Source organism: Brassica napus, chromosome C9 (assembly GCF_020379485.1).
Source record: "Brassica napus cultivar Da-Ae chromosome C9, Da-Ae, whole genome shotgun sequence".
Classification (NCBI taxonomy): domain Eukaryota; kingdom Viridiplantae; phylum Streptophyta; class Magnoliopsida; order Brassicales; family Brassicaceae; genus Brassica; species Brassica napus.
In genome coordinates this window covers 56,834,002-56,840,001 of record NC_063452.1, presented here as the reverse complement: position 1 = coordinate 56,840,001, position 6,000 = coordinate 56,834,002, and positions in this window count along the sequence as shown.

The window sequence follows — 6,000 nt, the reverse complement described above, 5'->3', positions numbered from 1 at the left end:
TTTAGCTGGACGACTTTCATCTAAGTCGTCTGGAGAAAGTTAAATTTCAAGTTTTATTTTTCAATTACAAAACTAACTTAGGACGACTTACACGTAAGTCGTCAAGTTTTCATAAAATATTGAAATTTTAAGTTTCCCAGAGACGACTGAATTATAAGTCGTCCAGAAATAGTCAAAGATCTGACACGATTCGGTCAAATGCAAAACTAGCTCGTTTCTCGTAGACGACTTATATATAAGTCGTCTGGAGTGTTTTTTTTTAACAAACAAAGCTGGACGACTTAATTTAAGTCGTCCGTTTGACCAGAAGACTCATCAGTAAGTCTTCTACATACAGATGACTTACTAGTAAGTCTTCTACGCGAACAGATCTTGAAAAAAAATTCAAATTCGTACCTTAAACTAGGTGAGATGACTTCGTTTGCACACAGGGTCTTCTCCAACCACCCAGAACCTCAAACGAAAGCAACCGTAAGTCAAAACGAAAGAAATATGGCTCTGTCAACCATAGCCCATATTTTGAATCAAAAGCTTGAGTTTTTTGGATGAATATAGAGAGAAAGTGAAAGAAATGTTGTTTTTAGTTCATAACAATTGAAACAGAGAGAGTGTAAAGAGATTTACGTGCATTAAAAGGCATTAAAAGCTCCAAACAGTTCGTACAAGGTTGTTGCCACTATTCATTGCAGTGGCAATATTGTAAATAATTGAAGAAGATGAGGTTGAGACAGTAAAGAAGCCATTTTCGAAAAAAAAAAAATGTTAATGGCATTTTCGTAGATAAAATGTATGTGTGGGGTTAAAATCTCAAAAAAAAAAGGAGTCAAAAGAAAATGTTAGTTTTCTGTTTGACTCCAAGTTTTGAGTAACTTTTGCAAAAAACCCAAATATTAAAATTAAAGATAATTTATTGCAAAATTACTTTTTATTTTAAATAAAAATCTAAAATCATCAACCATTCAAAATTTCACCTATGAACATACATACATGTAACCAAAAACCACTTAAATAATGTATCTTTTAATATAAGAGTGATATAATTTTTGTATGATTTATAAATCCTTACAAATATACACTTCTACAATTACAAATAGTATTATAAGCATTTACAAACAATTTTTTTTTAATAAAATTTTATGTTTTATTGTTCACATTGTTTACAAGTCTTTGGTTACATGACTTAATAATACAATTAATCGTTAAAATAACAATTATTTTTATTTTATTTTTAAATCTGATTAAAGTACTAAATAAAATTATTGAAGATGATGATTCTAGAATTACTTTTATTTTCGAATTTATATAAATAAATAAAAATATAAAATCTCATCAAAATTAGAACAATACTTATAAGATTTCACATATAAACGTAATGTAATCAAAAATCACTTAAATGACATCTATTTTGATATATGTATAACAAGAAGTGTGATATAATTGTGTATTATTTATAAATCTTCAGAAATATATTACAATTATAAACAGATCTATAAGCATTTACAAATGATTTTATAAAAAATCAAAATTTTATTAATGAAGTTATAAACCTTAATAAATGATTCAATAACAGTTATAAGTAATTTATAAATTCTGATAAAATGATTTTATAAATGAAGTTCCTTCACCATTTTCACGAGTTTCCTCATGCTAACATCTTTCAAATTCTCTTCATCGATCTCCACCTTCTTTTTCTTTGCCTCGCCTTTGCTCTCTCCATTATCATCACTGTTAACAAGATTCATCATCACCATTTACATGTTGTTCTCCTTGTTAGTAGTACCGACATTGTCCACCTTCATAGCCGAGTTCTTTGATGCTGATTTGTTTGGTCTTGGAAACTGAGCTGAGATGGACTCTGCTACAAATGGAGATGGTGGATCTGTGTTAATTTACTGTAGCCTCTTCAAAAGGAAGAGGAGAAGCTGGAGCAGGTACAGATCCTTCTGGTTCAGAAAGAATCATCTCTTCTTCAGCAATATCAGATTCAGATCCATGAATGGTTTGGTTTGAATCAGCTTCAGAGATAGTGAATCCGAGTCAACACCAGAATGATCTCCTTCCAAATCACCATCAGTAAGGTGCACCACTGTGTCTTCATCAAAAGTGTTGATTTTCTCAGTCGCAGCAGGATCATTCTCCTGATTTGTCTGTTCTGTTTCGTGGTTGTCGGCTTGGTTTCAACTATGCACTCTCATGAATCATAATACTATGCACTCTTTCCCTATCAACAAAAGTAACGATTGTACGTTCATATATAAGTTTTTTTTTTTTGAAAAAATTCATATATATATATGTTATGTTGAATTAAATCACATGTTAATATTTTTCAACTACTGACCTTGTTCTCGTTGAATATTTTGACACACAATGAAGCTAGATCTGTCAGTCGTCACTCTCTATCAGCCAACCGTCTTAGGCGTTTGTGCGTCCAGATTACAATAACTGTAGATCCCGTTTGCTTCTAATGGTAAATAATCTTAAAAAATCCGATATGAGGCACAAATATTAATTTTACGATCAGTTTTTACGAAGCGTAATCAACACAGAAGAACTAATGGAAGGTCCATACGAATAATGATGGTGGAAGCATTTTAAACACAAGAGTTTCCCGTTTGCTTACTGCTTTTCAAAACGATAAGTAAATAGTGGGCAAAATGAAGGCGAGCCCGCTGGTCAAAGCGGCAAAGCTTCATATCATAGCCGTTTGCTGAGTTGACTTTTTGAAAAAGTTTGTTGCGTTGACTTTTCAGCTTTGTACTTTTGTTTACGTATCCTCGGGGGATATTCGCGTCGAAGATTATTCGACAGAAAAAAAACTGATAATCTTTTTTTTATCTTGAGTTAAAAACTGATAATTTTACAAGTTACAATGCCTCAGAATTGTAGGTTACATACATATTACTGTGTGTTCAAAAAAAAAAAAAAAAAAAAAAAAAACATACATATTACTGTACATTACACACGGCCTGCTGATGACAAGAGGCCAGCAGTGCACCCGCCCAGGACCCATTGCTAGAGGGGATCCATAGTTTTTTTTTAATGTATCAGTGTAACTCTATTTTTTGTAAACTACACATATAATTTTTTAGAAAAACGAAATTAATAAATATAAAATTTATAAATCTAACTTTATGGAAACAAACTCTTATTTATGTTAATTTTTTAAAAAAAATTTAACCAAATTATAGTTAATATTAAAATATTATAATCAACACTAAAAGTAGTTACCTAATGTAAATTTTTTAGGCATGAATATATTTTATCAAGACGTCTTCGGTGACAATACAATTCAGGTATCCATTTCACTTTCACTTTCAGTTTCATCAATTCATTTTTTATTCTTAAATCCAAGCGTATTTTTCTTTTTATTTAACTTTTATAAATTAACTTGACTTTTGTGAACAAAAAAAAAAACTTGACTTGGAAGTATAACCGACTAAAGATATTATATTTTGAAGGTTTTTGTAGAAGCAAATGATTTCATTCTAAAAAAAAAAGCTATAAAAAGAGCAAGACTGTTTTAATTTTATGGTTATGCTTACCTTTCCAAACGAAAATGATTTTATTTGACTTTTAGCTACAATATCAAAATTTCATTTCATCGGTTTAGAGTTACCTTTTTCTTAATTTTTCCCAGGATTACATATAAGGCTAATCATTACAAGTTTTCACGAAAATTTTGACTATATGATTCCACCTCGAATGAGACATTAAATTTTGACTATATGATTCCACCTCGAATTGATTACGTATAAGGCTAATCATTACATATAAGGCTAATCATTAGGTCGTTAAATATTTTTGCTAACTAAGGTCGTTAAATATGCTGCCACCAGTGAAAGAAATCTGCAAAGGGTACCATTAACGGGACATGACTACCATGGGTCATTGTGATATTAACCCATTATCTTTTTTTTGTATAATATAAATTTAATTACGTTAGATGGTTCACCACGACTTCCCTTCTGCCTCTGCTAGGGTCTCCGTCGTTAGATAAATTTTACGTCGACGAAGCTCTTTCCGCCATCTCATTCTTTAACGATTGGGGATTTAAGATCGGAGACACTAAGAAACCCTACAACACCATTAAGAGTTCCTAACTCATTCATGGTAAAATGCAATACAAATTTTCATTATGTATCAAACAAACAGACACTAAGCATTATTGGGGTTACTGGCCCATTAGTAAAAGACGCACACACCGTTAGTGAAGTATGCGTTTAACCTCTTATTTTGTTAGGTATGTGTTTAACCTCTTATTGTGTTAGGTACGTATGCGTTTAACAATTTATATATATATATATATTTTTTTTTTGATAAAAAACAATTTATATATTGATCACACATTACATGTACTTTGAAAGTAAGCAAATTAAGTAGTGATTTATAATAGGCATTAAATGTTAAAAATTACAAAATAATTTGATTGTTTGGGTTTACAAAGTGGATTTACATAATTAAATTTACTTTAGTTAGCTTCATATGATTTGATCGGAGCCGTTTGATGCGTACGTTGACTAGTTGGTGAACTATTGAAAGACACACAAGTTGGTGAACTAGTTCTGATTTGGATCGTTAAATTGAACCTATTTAAGTTGTTATCTTTATATATTTTAGTTATCTTCAAATAGATTGTACATATGACACCAGTTGGTGCGTTTTCTTTTCAAGGATATATAATCTTAGTCAGCCATTTTCCGTGTGATGATTATAATTCTTCTTTTGAAAGGGTTTTTCATATGGATCAAAGTGTATAGAACAAATGAAAGAACCTGTTTCAAACAACTACCGAGTAAAGGAAAATGAATACAGATTAATCTGAACCTTCCCACATAATTTCAGAAATTAATTAACTTTACTATTGTATGCAAGGTTGCTGATTTTTCCAAAATACATGTCACTTTATTGATTGATTTATTAAAACGCGTCACTTCAACGACTAGAAGAAACATAAATTCTAACTAGATCAAGTAAAGGAACATTTCAATTACGCGATCGTCTGTTAAGTAAGTTATGCCATTTTTATACAGAATTAAGGTGATCGTGTGTGTGTACAGCTCTGCTAAATTAAATGGATTCGTTAACTTATTATCAAACTAGTAACTAGTTTTCTTCAGGTCTAAGGTTTCAAATTCACTTTTGATTCATAGTTTATTCTACCAAATTTGTAAATGGTTTTGTCTTAATAAACTTATAGAAAACATTGATTGTATAATCCATTTGAGATTAAACTAACTAAAAATTGATTTTGAACATTTAAACGATGACATGATCCATCATTAACAATTTGACGCTATATGGTTTTTATTGTTAATTTTATCAGCAAATATTAGCAAGCTACATGTATTTTACTGGTTATACGTATATATACAATAAATTTAAATAACAAAAACTTAACCATGCATGTTTTGTATATCAATATTAACAAGCTACACGTAAATATTAAAATTTTATTAGATTTATATCTGTAAGGTAAGTGGGAAAACATACCCATGCATGTGTATACTACGTACAAATAACTATCTTGAGTAAAAAAATTAAAAAAGTAAAACTCTGTTACATCTATTTAAGCAACTACTGGAGCCAAAAGCTTCAAACATATTAAAAATCTAAACGCTCTCTCTAAACGCTCTCAGTCCACATCTCTTGTGTGTTGTTCATCAATCTTTTAGATAATCTTAAGATTAGACAGATCGCCTTTCGGGAGAGAAAAAGGTAACCATTCTGATCAAATACAAAATGAAACATTTTAGATAAAACTTTTTATGAAATGATGATCATGCAAAGATTTTTCATTTTAAAAATCGCTTGTCTATCCATGAATACCAAGTAGTAAAATGAAAATTTACTGATGCTGTGAAATCTAATTTTAATTGAGTTATAATCATATCTGTTATAATCAAAGTGTACTATATGTTTATTTTGGATGTTTATATTGTTAAGAAAATGTTGATTAATAAGTTTTAGTTTTCTTACAAGTTGATTATTTTTTGTTTTTTT